This window comes from Natator depressus, chromosome 2 (genome assembly GCF_965152275.1).
Source record: "Natator depressus isolate rNatDep1 chromosome 2, rNatDep2.hap1, whole genome shotgun sequence".
Lineage (NCBI taxonomy): Eukaryota > Metazoa > Chordata > Testudines > Cheloniidae > Natator > Natator depressus.
In genome coordinates, this window is record NC_134235.1 from 89,749,145 (window position 1) to 89,764,480 (window position 15,336).

Here is a 15,336-nt window from a genome sequence, read left to right on the forward strand (position 1 = left end):
GCAGGGAAGGCTACGGTCCTGGCCCGGCAGAGCGGAGATCCCCAGCCAGGACTGCGAGGAGAGAAGACAACAACAAGCTCTTTCCTGGCTGCATGGGAGGCCGCTCTGCTGCTGAATGACTTTGTTCCTGGGCAGTAGCCATTCAGCAGTGGGGTGGCTTTCCCCAGGACTAAGAGCTTGTCATCTTCCTTGTTGCCCTGGTCAGAGGTCTTTGCTCTGCCCTGCCAGGACTATAGCCTTCCCCACACATTGTGCCTGCAGAGATCGGGTCTCACTGGCCCCACAGCTGAGCAGGATGCCTTCTGAAGCCCCGCTGTCATGGCCCTGCTCACTCAGTTACCAGACAGAAGTGTGGGAGCTGTCCTTGGGCAGTAAATGTTCAGCAGCGCCCTGGGACTGGGGGCTCGTCTCTTCTTTGCAGTCTTAGCCGGAGGTCTCTGCTCTGCTGAGGCAGGACCGCAGCATCCCACACATCTTGCACCCCAGTGTCTTGGGCCCCTCAGCTGTGCTGAGACCCCCTTGAAGCCCCGCTGTCCACGTTGCCCTACTCCTAACTCCAACCCTAACCACTCTTTAATTTCCTGCAATTATAAATAAAAAGTTAAAAATAAAAAAAAATCTTAAAAATAAAAATTGACATCAATTGTCAAAATTAGAAGAAAAATCGAATTCTGCCAGGCCTGTGTCTGGGAGACTTAATAAAGTGAGGGTCTCATTCTCTCTGCCAGAAGCACAGGGTATTTGTACGTTTATTGACCTGCTCCGAAACACTAGACAGCAGTATGGAACACTTGAGGTATGTATTTATTATTAGTAGGCAAAATCCAAAAAACACATATTTGAGTTTCACCGTTGAACCATGCTTCAATACAGGCTTTATTCAATCTGTCATCATGGTCATTACTTATTAGTATTACTTATATACTTCTATTGAGGTCAGAGAGTCTCAAGGAGCTTTGCATGTCTCAGTTAGGCCTTAACCGTTTGAGGTACAGACAGTAATATTGCATCTTATTTTACATATGGATAATCTGGAAAAACAGTTATCTGAGACCATGCAGCAGGTTAATGGCAGAAATAGGAAGGGAGTCGGGGAGTCCTAACTCCCATTCCTGTGCTTGAAGTGTTGGACCATATACCCTCTCTCTTTCTCTATGATTTTGTAAAGTTACTCTGTCTGGAACTGAACTGAGACTTCCAGAGAGCTGTCACATATAAGTATTTTGTTCACAAGTGAGTAAGTCCGTGTTCAGACTAGGACTCTCCCATTTTCAGTCCCTTGTGCCACTTTGTCCCTGTGATGGTGTTTGCAAACCCCACACTAAGGCTGAGGCAGAGAAAGGCTGGAGCAGTAAAGGAAAGCTCGGACCCCGGGCACTAGTGCCAGGCATGCTTCTGGGGAAGGGAGCAGTACAAAGAGTGCTCCAGCAGGGGGGAGGAGAGAAGCCATTCCCAGGAAGAGCACCACCATGAGGCAGGAGGAGAAGAAGCTGTTACCAAGGAGGTCTGGCTATGAGTCTTTTCTCCCCTTCTTTGTCACATCACCCCACAGGTAGGAGAACAAAATACCCCTCGCTACACCAGATTCCCCTATACCTAGCCCAGGCATCAGCAGGACTAGAGGGTTACCAACAAGGAAACTGACCCAGCTGAATCCCATTCAGGTGTTCCCAGACACACTGAACTAAAAGAGATACTGGAGCAGCAGGGCCTGACCACTAGACCCACTGATTGAACATACACCCCTGCCACAGTCCCCTAAGAAGAAATGTTTAATAATGAAAAAATATACTTGTTCCCATGGTAACATCTTTTATGGGGAGGATGGGGGTACAATGAATTAATATCTAAGCAGGCTGGAAACAATCTCAGAAATTAGAGTTGCAAGAACAGCATATGTTAAATCTCCCAGTTTTCATAAAGATCCATCGGCAGTAGATTTAGAAATGTCAGTTTTAGAGATGAGTCTGAGCTGCAAAATTTAGATCAGTTTGAAAATTTCCACAAATTTCAAGGGGATTTAGATTCCATATTTCAGTTCCAGCCTCTCTCCAATAAATTATAATCCACAATGATGTTATCAAATAATATTGTTAATAATAATTGCACGGCTTTTATTTTATGTAAACTTTTTACATGGGTGTGCTGAGCAGAGTGAATATAGTTTCTGTAGTACACTTGTATATAATGTGTTTTATTTCCCTGTTGGCCTTGCAAAACTGCCATGAAAATTTACTACTCTAGGCACAAAAATTCTTCACCCTCCCTCTACTATAGTGCTTGATAATTACCAAAATATTCTTTTACTGACTCATCAAAAAAATTGCTTGTCCCAGATGAGTGGGCGATAGACTTTTGGTAGGCTGATTTACTACTTAGATTGGTCTTAGCCCTAGAAAAATGTTGTTTGCATGGCTTTCTCTGTTAAAAAGATATAGAAACTCACTTTCATAAGATATCAGGGGCTAACGGCAGTATTATATTTGTTTAAAGTTTTACATTAGTGGTGCTACAAGAGCAATGTCTTTGTGACATAAGAAAAGAAGGAAAAGGAGACTGTCTTCTTCACGTCAGCTGGAGATGGGACAGAGAGCAAGCTGACGTGAAGAAGACAGTCTTCCTTCTTGCCACTGCAGATGATACAGCATGCATCAGGATTTTGCTTAATGTGGAAGTTGTTCTCCTTGAATACTGAATCTGCCAGCTCAGTAAATTCTAGACATGCTTAATTATCCTGCTCATTTTCCTGGAATAGGGGAACTAGGAGAGGCACCTGGATACTTAACGCTCAGCAAATATATCTGCACGAGTTAGTAGGGCTCTTGGAGAGGAAAATCCTTTCCATCAGCCTTCTGTGCATATTGCTCAGTTGGAGCTTTGGGAATATCAGTCGGGACAGCACTGGAGTGCAGTCACAGAAATGGACAGTTTCTGTGTAAAGATACAGTCTCACCTGGCCTACTGAAAACTGGTTGTGAAGAGAAATATTATCACCAGAATGTTCAGAATTGAGGGCAAAATGTCAAATAAAAGTGGATTTGAGCCCTTGACTTTTTGATGCTAATGATGGAATTGGAAATAAAATATAATGACTGTTCATTTATAAGTGGCAGTTTAAGTCAAGAGCTACTGCCCACTGCTCTCTTGTAAGTCTCCCAAATTTATCCCTCACTATCATATTGTGGAATAGAATAATAAACAAAAGATACTATCTTGATTACTGAAGCTGAATTCTATCACTGGCTAATAACTTTTTATTGTTCTTCACTGAAGATCTTTTTTGAAAGTATTGCGTAGGGAGAAGCAGTAATGACCAAGTAATTCTTTCCTACTCTTGCCATAAGTTAGTAATATATTTAAAGCATACGTAGTTTCTTTCATCCTGAAGGATCCCAGAGTTCTTTAGATATTATATATGTCCTGGACCGGCATAGTTCTACAGTCTCAGGAGTGGGAAGGCAACAGGTACATGGATAACTGGCTCTAGCATGTCACATAGTAATACAGAGAAGGGTGCATAACAGCTATCCATTTTTACAGTTTCTAGTGTGAGTTTGCCTCATGCACAGGTAAGGACATTTCTTTATCTGAATACATGAATTAAATTGAAGTAGTTAGGGAAATTATCATTAGGGAGAGAAAAATCTTGTAAACTTCCATAAGGAACTTCTAATCATCCCTGATATTGGTCCTGCATGATTATAGTCAGTGGGAGCTTTGCCAATGACTTCAGTTGAGCATAGGGGCATGCCCTGACTGTATAAGGCAACTGAAAGAAAAAAGAATGTTGTGGATTATTCTTGTAGAACAGCATTCCACCTGGTTTCTCCACTAGGTGCCAGATCTGTTTCAAGAAATTAAAATAATCAATAAAAAACTCCCCCAGCCAAGATTGCAATTCTGGTACAGATTAACATGACTGTTTTTTTTCATAGAAGACCATAAATAGAACATTTTGCACACAATTTGAACAAGTAAAGATAAGAGCAATTATGAGTCTGAGATTTAATAAAGGTTTAGTTTTACTTTAAGGTGGATGAATCTCTGAACTGAAGGGAACTTGGAAATGGAAACCACTGAAACAGGACTCCTCAAAGGCTGTCTTCTGATAGAAATGCTTGTAGTGATCTTGTAGCTTGTCTCCATCCAGGATGCCTGTTCAGATACCAGAAATGGATTCAGGCAAAGGAGGGATTCTTGTCGATAATAAAATAATGGGAATACTTGTGTCACTTTAGAGACTAACAAATTTATTAGAGCATAAGCTTTCGTGGGCTACAGCCCACTTCATTGGATACACAGAATAGAACATATAGTAAGAAGATATATATACATACATACAGAGAAGGTGGAAGTTGCCATACAAACTGTAAGAGGCTAATTAATTAAGATGAGCTACTATCAGCAGGAGAAAAAAACTTTTGATAATCACTACAAAAGTTTTCTTCTCCTGCTGATAATAGCTCATCTTAATTAGCCTCTTACAGTTTGTATGGCAACTTCCACCTTCTCTGTATGTGTGTGTATATATATATATAATCTTCTTACTATATGTTCCATTCTATGTATCCGATGAGGTGGGCTGTAGCCCACAAAAGCTTATGCTCTAATAAATTTGTTAGTCTCCAAGGTGCCACAAGTACTCCTGTTCTTTTTACGGATACAGACTAACACAGCTGCTGCTCTGAAATAAAATAATAGTAAATGATGTATGACTCCTAGTTCTTCGAACATTTTAAGGCATTATAATAATTTGCACTACTATTAGCACCTTTCATCTGAGGATATCTACATGTTTTACAAACCTTAGTTGAACTTCATAACTCTGGCAGGTAGGTAGGTTGGTTGGTAGGGAGTATCCTCATTTTGAAGATGGCCTTCCTGAGCCACAGTTAACGAATTGACTTACCTAGTGTCATATAAGTTGGTGGCAGAACCACAAATAGGAATCAGAACTGTGGTGTCCTGATTCCAGTCTCCAGTACCCTGCTCTGCTACTACAAAACCCTCCTAGTCTAATAACACTTGACAGAGTAGAATACACAGAGTTCTTTTCTTCAGAAAGGTAAGGTAAGGTTACGTTGTAGTTCTGACCAGTTTTTAGCAAGGTGATCTTATGCTATCCATTTCTCTCTCTCTCATGTTTGCACATTCGTTATGAGAGCATCCTCAACTTGCAACATTACTTCTTGCACTTTAATTATCCACAGTTGTGTCATCTCAGCCATGAAATAAACTGTAGCCTCTTAATGCCATTGCCATGAAAAGTTATGCATTAGCCGTCAAGGAGGTTTTTTTTAATATATGTTGGATTATATTTATCTATTAAGGAGGGAGAAGTTATTGATGTCTAAACTACAGGTATCAACTTTTGTTTGTTAGAATAGCTGGTCATACCAATAGGTTAGTATAAACTCTAGGGAGAGGTTTTCTTATATTTCCCTCTACAATTACCAGGAGCACGAATGGCATTCACCAACTACCAACATGGCAAATCTGCCTCCCAGTAAATAGTAGACCTGTAGAATTCAGTCAGATCTCTCTTGCAACTTGCTCATTCTGCATGCACAATGTCAGAGCATAAAATGAAGTTGGAAAATATAGTGCAGTATAATATGAAAGGAGTGTTTCCTGTGTGGATTTGAAATATGTCTGTGATGCTGCACCCCATATTCTTCATAAAAATATTGTTATAACATGAATATGGCATAACTAAGATATGTTTTATGCAAGATAGGTCATCTAAGATATCATTGGAAAGGTTATGATTTGCTGAATGTAATCATCCATTTGTATGCATGTGTGAGTTCTGTATCTGAAGTTAGGAATATTAACTATGTAACAATTACAACTGTGTGGATACTTGGGGAATGCCCACCAGACAGTAGGCAGTCAGCCTGAATGGTCCATTAGGAAAGACAATGGAATGGGTCTTTGAGGATGCTGGTCTCTGGTTCCTGGAGTTCCTTCCTATGGATGTAACAAATAAACCTTTTCTCATGGTTGCTTTAACACTGAAAGGTCATGTGATAATGGCACCTGGTATGGAGTACCACCTTGGACACTGCTGGTATTTTTCCACTGGAAACAAAGGATTTCTGCCTTATGTAAATCCTGTTTAAGTCTGGAAAGTGAGTCAATCATGGCTCTTCTCCATTGCCTCCAGGCCCAAGAAGAAAAACTGCTAAAAGCACCTGAAGAAACAAAGGAACTAAGCTGGGGAAAGGCAAGAGCTAAGTCCAGGCTGAGATGGGGTCCAGCCTGTAAAGAAAAATAACTGAAACTCTGAGCTGCAGAAGCTCTGCAACTTGCTTAAAACAACATTTAGGATGAAAAATTTCTATTTGTAACCTGTTTCTTTAGTGTATTGAGCTTAGTTTGCGTGTTTTGTTTTATTTGCTCAGTAATCTGCTTTGTTCTGTTTGCTATCCCTTATAATCACTTAAAATTTACCTTTTGTAGTTAATAAACTTATTTTTTGTTTACTCGAAAACCCAGTTTGCTGCCCCCCCCAGTTATGAATTGCACAAAGAGCTGTGCATGTCTCCCTCCACACTGAGGGAGGGGGCGGTTTTTATGAGCTTACACTATATAGATCTCTATACAGCGCAAGATAATATAATTTTGGGTTTACATTCCAAAGGCTGTGTGCACAGGAGAGCTGGGCATTCCCCTAGCTGAGCCCTCCCACAGAGAGCTAATCGCAGACTCTGTGATTTTTTTTTTAATATGGAGATATACCTATCTCATAGAGCTGGAAGGGACCTTGAAAGGTCATCAAGTCCAGTCCCCTGCTTTCACAGCAGAACCAAGTACCATCCCTTATTTTTGTCGCAGATCCCTAAATGGCCCCCTCAAGGATTGAACTCACATCCCCGGGTTTAGCAGGCCAATGCTCAAACCACTGAGCTATCCCTCCCCTTTTAGAGCTGGGTGTGTTGCTGCCTGTGTGTGTGCTGGAAAGGGGTGTAAGAGCCTGTCACAGCAGCACAGAGTAAGGGAAACCCAGGCTGGTAGGACAGGTGGGCTCAGTTGGACCCCAGCACATCCGGTGGCATCCCAAAAAGGGGATCTAATGCATCACAATGTCTTTTCATTTTGTATGTTGTGAGGGATGATTTAATGTAGACAACACACACTTCTAAATAAGAACACTGTCCAGAACTGAGTATAAAGAATTGCTGTTTGAACTAGTCCTTGTTTACATTTCATACTGCAAACAAGGCATATTGATCTCAGTAGGTTATTACTGATTCCAATATTATTATATGATTTCACATCAGAACCAATGGCTTGTTTCCTAGTGATGTGTGGGAATTTTCAGAAACCAAATATTGTGTATATATAGTTAAGTATGCATTTTTATGTGACCTTAACAGAAATGATTTTCAAAATCCAGTAAAATTTAACAGTTGCTGTATCTTGGAAAACTGGCTCAGTAAAAAATATTTTAGTGTAATTTGTGTTGTGTGATCTGTTTAAAAGTTAATGCATGATAAGCAAAGACTTTTATGAGACTTTTAAATGTAGATTTTAAGTGTGTTAGATTGTGTGACACACCTCACAAATCTAGCACTTAGAACCCACAGGCGTGATTGAGTGCATGAACTTTGAGGTCAAAAGTGCCTGACTGAGCCAGGTCTACACTACAAACTTTTGGTGGCATAGCTATGTTGTTTGGGGTGTAAGGAGGTGTGATCCCTGCTTGACATAGCTGTGCTGACAAAAGCCCTTCGTATAGGCTCACTTACACTGGCAAATGCAGTTTTCCCAGTATAACTTATTTGTTTGGTGTGAGGCCGGAATAGACTATACTGGCGAAAACACAGTTTTGCTGGTAGAAGCTGTGTTCACGTAGGAGCCCTTTGCTGATGTTGTACAGCAATACAGGGAAAGTGCTCCTAGTGTAGACCTGGCTCAGGTCTATTCATGATCTTTATATAATATCTTCTACAGGAAACACTGTGGAAGAGTTTTACAAAAGGAAAGGTTTGGAATAATCAGTGTTTGAGTGCAGGGCCTGTATTTTTAGTGATCAAAGTACTGTAGAGCAGAATTGAACATTCTTTTCTCTGTGTGAGAGGAAGGATTGTGTGCTCAGAGATTTGGAAGATTCATGACAGTCCTACTTGTGAAATCTATTTTATTAAATAATAAATTAGAGTGATTTTATTTTCATATCTGAGGAGACCTAAATCATGATCCAAGAAAGGAGGTGGGGGATTTCCAGTGGCTCATGGGTACGATTGCACATGTCCTTGGAGGAGTTGGATCCATTCCAGAAACTGACCTCAAACAAGGCTACTTTTGTCGTTTGGGGAGGAACTTTTTTCAAACTTTCAAACAAAAGTTTTGTCTTTCAGTTTCCAGTATAGACAAAGCCTTAGTCTCCTGCATTCAGCGTAAAAGCTTGATTTGTAATGAAGCCCAAATATAACTCACAATGTTCTTTTTTATAAACACTCTATACCTCTGACTGATGATGTCTCTTGAGAAGGAATTCTGGATGTTAAATCACTTGTTTTATTTGTATTTTTAAAGTATTCACTTCTAAACACTTGGACTTTCTCATTGGAGTCTGTTTTTGAAGTTTTTTTGTTGTAATATTGCGACTTTTAGGTCTGTAATCGAGTGACCAGAGAGATTGAAGTGTTCTCCGACTGGTTTTTGAATGTTATAATTCTTGATGTCTGATTTGTACCCAGAAGTTAACTACTACAGGACAGTCCCAACAAAGAAAATAACAGAACGTCACTAGCCATCACCTTCAGCCCCCAACTAAACCTCTCCAGCGCATCATCGAAGATCTACAACCTATCCTGAAGGATGACCCATTACTCTCACAGATCTTGGGAGACTGGCCAGTCCTTGCCTACAGACAGCCCCCCAACCTGAAGCAAATACTCACCAACAACCACACCACAGAACCACTAACCCAGGAACCTATCCTTGCAACAAAGCCTGTTGCCAGCTGTGTCCACATATCTATTCAGGGGACACCATCATAGGGCCTAATCACATCAGCCACACTATCAGAGGCTTGTTCACCTGTACATCTACCAATGTGATATATGCCATCATGTACCAGCAATGCCCCTCTGCCATGTACATTGGTCAAACTGGACAGTCTCTACGTAAAAGAATAAATGGACACAAATCAGATGTCAAGAATTATAACATTCCTAAACCAGTCGGAGAACACTTCAATCTCTCTGGTCACTCGATCTCTGACCTAAAAGTCTCAATATTACAACAAAAAGACTTCAAAAACGGACTCCAACGAGAGACTGCTGAATTGGAATTAATTTGCAAACTGGATACAATTAACTTAGGCTTGAATAGAGACTGGGAGTGGATGAGTCATTACACAAAGTAAAACTATTTCCCCACGTCCACCCCCCACCCCACCCCCCAGCTGTTCCTCAGACATTCTTGTCAACTGCTGGAAATGGCCCACCTTGATTATCACTACAAAAGGTTGTTGTTGTTTTTCTCTGCCGCTGGTAATAGCTCACCTTACCTGATCACTCTCGTTACAGTGTGTATGGTAACACCCATGGTTTCATGTTCTCTGTGTATATAAAATCTCCCCACTGTATTTTCCACTGCATGCATCCGATGAAGTGAGCTGTAGCTCACGAAAGCTTATGCTCAAATAAATTGGTTAGTCTCTAAGGTGCCACAAGTATGCTTTTTTGCGGATACAGTCTAACACGGCTGCTACTCTGAAACTTCTAAACAGGATACTATTTTTGAGGACTTTGTGCAACCCCTTCCCCTCAACTCAGTCATTGCTGGAGATCATAGTGTAACTTTAGCGTCCTCAGGCCAAGATGGAGTCTGCTCTGCAGGCAACTCTGGGCAAGAGAAGGCACACGCAGGAATGCAGCAGGAAACAATCCCTTCCATCCCAGGGGCACCTGTTCCAAACCCCCCAGAGTGAACACACCCACCCACAGGAAAAGTACAATGGATATAACAAAGGGAGATATTTATTTACAGCGGGATGAGAGGAGAAAAACAACAAGGGGAAATATAGGGGGAGCAGTAGAACAGGGTTGCATCCAAACCAAGATCCCACAGGCCCAGTGGTAGCACAGTCTGAAAGGGCAGACACTGAGCAGTGTGTCTGCACACATGGTTTGGGAGGCCTGAGCAAAGTTCCAGTCTTGGGTGCTCCTGGTCGTCTTTGGTGCCAGTGAATTTTCCCCAACAAACCCCTCCGGTGCCCTCTTCTGCCGCTCTCTGCAAAGCCACACAGAGCGACCACCTCCCCACTTAACTAGCTACAATCTCCCTCTTTATTCCCAGTGCAGTCATAAGCCCCAGTACTCACAGCCCCATGCAGCTCTGGGTAGCAGTGATACTCGGTCCAGCTCCGGCCTCTCCTTCTCAGGCGATTCCTCCCTGGCACAGTGCTCCTCCTGGCTCCTGGCCTGGGGTGTCCCCAATTGGCCGCCCTGTCCTTCCCAGGCTTCAGGCAGGTTCTCTGCTGCTTCACTTTGCGAAGCAGGCTGCGGCCCCTCTCTCTCTCTCTCTCTCTCTCCCTGCCTCCAGCTCCACCTGGAGTTTCCCTTCTTTCTCTCACTGCTCCCCCTCCTCCCTTAGGAAAAAGATTTAAAGGAGCCATGCTCTCTAAACCCCAAGGGGTTACAATAGCAACAGCAAACACTGATATCTTTTAGATGCCTATGGTATTTCTTAATGTCTAAACATATTTTTTTAAACAGCATGGCTCTTGTTTGAGACATGTTATGGAACACACCATGAATCTATGACACATATTTTGTTTGTTCTTTTTTATTGTTTTATGAACTGACCTTTTTCACCATAATGGGTATTCCTGGGTTCCTTGTGTATTTGATTCCTGCAAATAAGAGAGTTGGAATATGAAGCTGATCTCAGTTTAATTAAAATGGTTCGGTAAAAATACAGAAGATTAGCACGATTCCTAAACAAGATACAAATAATCAGTTGGTCTGACATGTTCCAAACTACATCAGTTACAACTGAATTACAATTTAACTGACTTTGAGATATTGATGGTCTTGCTTATTTATTGCATTTCAGTGGATGATATGTTTTTGGTTTTTCTGTTGCAGCTATCATTTACAGTATTTTTTTTCTATTATTATTATTAGCTATTATTATTTAGCATTTAGACTGCGAACTCATCAGGGCAGTGAGTGATATTTATATTTGTGTCTTGTCCAAGGTGGAGCTCATTGCCAATGTTTGTTCAACAATAATCTTTCAATGAATTGCACAGAATGTCTGCTGATTAACGTGCAATGTTAAATATAACTCTAGAAAAGGAAACAGTTGTTACGACTGAGTAGGCATAGATATCTCCTTTTTGTTTGGTCTGCCATAATAGTCACCCAAAGTATGTGGTGCATGGATAAGACATGACACAATCCAGTTCCGTATTAATCATGTTTTCATGTTCACTACTGAAAACATTTCTTAAAATCAGCACAGCTGTTTCTCTGGTATTTTTTATACAAAAAATCTGTATGAGTGAAGACATAGTCATCTCTGGTGTGTGTGGCATTATCTGTTTAGTCTATAAGCAGCTTGAGTAGGGCCTGTATCTTCTATGCCTTTTTCAGTGCCAAGTACACTGTTGACATTTAACCAATATTATATAATAATTACATTGAAGAGCCTACTTTCAAAGAATGTTATTTAGGTTGCAAAGTGAATCAGTCAAAAGTTAGAAAACACCAGATTTACAGTTTGCAAAGCATCCTTAATTCTGCCCCCGGTGCATCCATCGTGGGCATTAAATGAGAGAGGATCCTGTGGAAAAAATAGTATGTGATCATGTAATTAAGGATGGTACCATTCAGTCGGGGCTCTCAACCTTTCCAGACTGCCATACTCCCTTTCAGGAGTCTGATTTGTCTTGCAAACCCCCAAGATTCATCTCACTTAAAAACTATTTGCTTACAAAATCAGACATAAAAATACAAAAGTGTCACAGCCCACTGTTACTGAAAAATTGCGTACTTTCTCATTTTTACCATATAATTATAAAATAAATCAGTTGGAATATAAATATTATACTTACTTCAGTGTATAGAGCAGTATAAACAAGTCATTGTATGAAATTTTAGTTTTTGTACTGACTTTGCTAGTGCTTTTTATGTAGTCAGTTGTAAGACTAGGCAAATATCTAGATGAGTTGATGTACCCCCTGGATGACCTCTCTGTACCCCCAGGGGTATGTATACCCCTGGTTCAGAACCACAGCCAGACAGCATACACACAAGGGAGTAGAGTTAAGGTTGTATATTGTGGGTCTTGGCAGCAAAGCCCTTCTCCCTTTGTTACAATTGTTCTGGCTGCTCCCATGTGTCTTAGTACATTTTGTGCTGCTGTTGCTGCTGCTTTGGTGGTAGAATCCTCCCAGCTTCAGAGTGCTTGTATGTTTTTAGTTAGTTTGGAATGTTGCCAAAATTTTCCTGACAGCACAAGCAAGAAAAAGGAAGTGGTGATTTTTAACAGTTTATTTTTCAGCAAAAGCTGAACAGAATTTCCTGGGACAAAGAAAAGGCATTTTGTAGCCTCTGGGCATTCCCCTGCAAAACCTCAAAAGCCGGCTGCAAACAGAAGAGGTTCTCAAAGAAAAGGTTGCAAAAAACTTTTTGTAGTAGAAAGTGTTAGTCAACGTAATCATTACCAGCTCTCCCTATACTGTGTTTTGACAATCAAGATCCAGACATCCCAGGGTGAAAACAGGGTTTGAACCCAAAAGAATAAGCAATCGAACGTTATATACTATAAAGGTGTATTGAGTAAGGTCTTTTATGAAAGCTGGTGACATACTGGTGATTAATGTCATTGTGAAATGTATGTATTGACACTACATGAGGGGAATTATGGACACCCACTGATATTATGCTTTAAAGTCTGTGACGAGACAGGACCGACAGTCGCTATCTACCTGTCTCCAATGTAATTTAAGAATGATGGAATCAAAACAGTGGAAGCCCCATTTACATACAAATTAGCAGGGGGATGGAAAGTCAACAGGAAAGGAAGAACGGCAGAGGTCTTCCTGACTGGGGACAAAAAATGAGTTTTGGGAAATAAAAACAGAAGCAAAAACCATTTTGGCATCCATTACTTAGGGGACATACGCAACAGCCTGCAGTTAATTCGTGAAAGCTGGATCTGGAGGGCTGAGGATGCTGGTAACTTGATGTAAGTAAGAAAACTGCTTAGGCAAAGATTGTAACTTGCTAAGTTTTAGTCACTAGAAAGTGTGTTTCATGTTAGTTTTGTTTGTACCCTAACCTTTCTCTTTTTCTCTTGCTTAATATCACTGATCTCTGTTCTTTGCTAATAAACTTATTCTTATTTTCTTACAAAACCATCTCTGTGCTGTGTACTAAAGCGAAGTGAGTCTTCAGCTAACCTACCAGGTTGCTGTGCACTCTCTCTCTCTTTGGAGGCAGCAAATTTAATCATTTCTGTGAGAGGGTCTGGACGCTGCAGGAGGACAGACATCTCTGGAGACCTGAGCTTCACTAATTGTTACCTGCAAGACAAGGTTTAGATAGCAGAGTAGACACAGAGCTTAGCAGCAGCAATGCTCTCACTCTTGGCAACGAGACAGGTAACACAGTGGCTCGCAATTCTCGGTGTCCTGAGCATGATGTACATATATATAAATGGGTGTATGTACATAGCTGCCATTTAGGAATTTTTGGGAGTGGATATTAAACATTAAAAATAAGGTATGGTTGCTTGATAGCTCAATATTTAATATATCTAAATAGTGGCAAGTAACACTGAGTATTTAAGGAAGGATCTCAAGATATAGATAGTGCAGTAGAATATTTAAAATATGCAGGCTGTTATTTCCTTTCCCTGACCACATGTCCTCAAATGGAACTGAGGGGGAAAAGAATCTATTTTCCGTATGGGAAAATCTGCTAAAAGGCTTAAACACTTTAAAAAAAAAAATCCAGCAAGCTCATTCCTGGAATGATGGCTGTCAGTGGCAAAGTCAGTGAAAGAACACAGTGTGACTCATTTTTGAAAAAGAGTTAAATAATCAACGAACTGATATAATACCGTACTTGATTATAGGCTTGGTTGTCTCATCTCTAAACGGAAGGCCACTGACAGAATTGTACATGTCTGTTTTATGTATTGTTTTTCTTTTAATTTGTGTGAAGTGGTACTCAAACACAATGGCCAAAATTAAGCACTAGTTAGATAATTGTAGCCTTCTTAAAGAGAAATCACTCTCAAAGTACAGAGACTGACTGCAGTGAAGTCTGTACTGGACGAACATTTAAATCTTTACTCATATGGATTAAAGAATATATTCTACAGACATCTGTAACTAATCACATTCAAAGCTGCACTGTATGTAATAGAAACTTGGTATTAGTCACATTAGGGCACATTGCACAATTCAAATGCTTGGAGAAATGAAAAGAGACTACTCAACCCAGTTGTTTGAAATTCACTCCCTCATGAAAGCTGCCTAACCATTCTCCACCCTAAGGGTATGTCCTAAGGGTATTTCTTCACTAGCAACCTTAAAGCCTTGCTGCTGCAGTGCTTTACCTTGGCTGTGTAGCCGCAGCACCATCGCTGGGGGAGAGCTCTCTCAGCACTGTAAAAAAAACCACCCCCACGAGGGGAGTAGCTACCAGCTCTTGGAGCGCGGCTCCCAGCACTGGTCCAGTGTCTACACTGCCACTTTACAGCGCTGAAACTTGCCGCGCTCGGGGGGGGGAAAGAGCGTGTTTTTTCACAGCCGTGAGCGAGAAAGTTTCCACGCTGTAAAGTGGCAGTGTAGACAAGGTCTTTGTAAACTCATCTGTTGCTACAGCTACATAGACCCAGACAAATAACGTTAGCAATAGTTGAGTAATTCACTATCTTCTGAACAGCTACCCAAAACCCTGGAGAAACTGGCCAGGGTGCACTCTCTCTGTGTTTTATATTACGTGTAGGGAGGGACAAATTCTTAGCTGCACTTGTACGACCCCACTACCTGAAATGAAGTTACGTAGTTGTAAATGAGAGCCAAATTTAACCAAATGTTAAATGTTTATTTAATATTCAGATTCTTTTTTGCCCAAAAGACCCTCTGAACAAAGCCTGCTACAAATCTAGAGGCTACTGCTCTGTCCTAATCTGAAATCCTTTTCAGAACCACACCTGCAACTTGGCGATTTGTTTGTTAGGTGGAACGACATGGTCTGCACTAGCCCAAGCCCAAAGAATGTGGTGCTCTCAGACAAAGTATGTTACACCTGTAGTTTACTATGGAAACAAACCTTCTGACATAGAACAAGGAACTGCCACAGT

General features: G+C 41.0%; 1 protein-coding gene and 1 long non-coding RNA gene across 4 annotated transcripts in view; one reads left to right on the forward strand and one right to left on the reverse strand.

Annotated features, from left to right (window-relative positions):
• LOC141982512 (uncharacterized) overlaps nt 1–10,688 on the reverse strand; it is a 77,980-nt gene extending 67,292 nt beyond the window's left edge. The window contains exons 1-2 of one of the 2 annotated variants that reach the window (XR_012638103.1): nt 10,337–10,688; nt 4,027–4,155 (exon numbers count right to left, since the gene is read on the reverse strand). This is a non-coding gene — a long non-coding RNA (uncharacterized LOC141982512). The remainder of the gene's footprint in view (nt 1–4,026; nt 4,156–10,336) is intronic. The other variant, XR_012638104.1, reaches the window with a different exon arrangement.
• LDLRAD4 (low density lipoprotein receptor class A domain containing 4) overlaps nt 1–15,336 on the forward strand; it is a 432,405-nt gene that overhangs the window by 194,786 nt on the left and 222,283 nt on the right. The window lies entirely within an intron of this gene.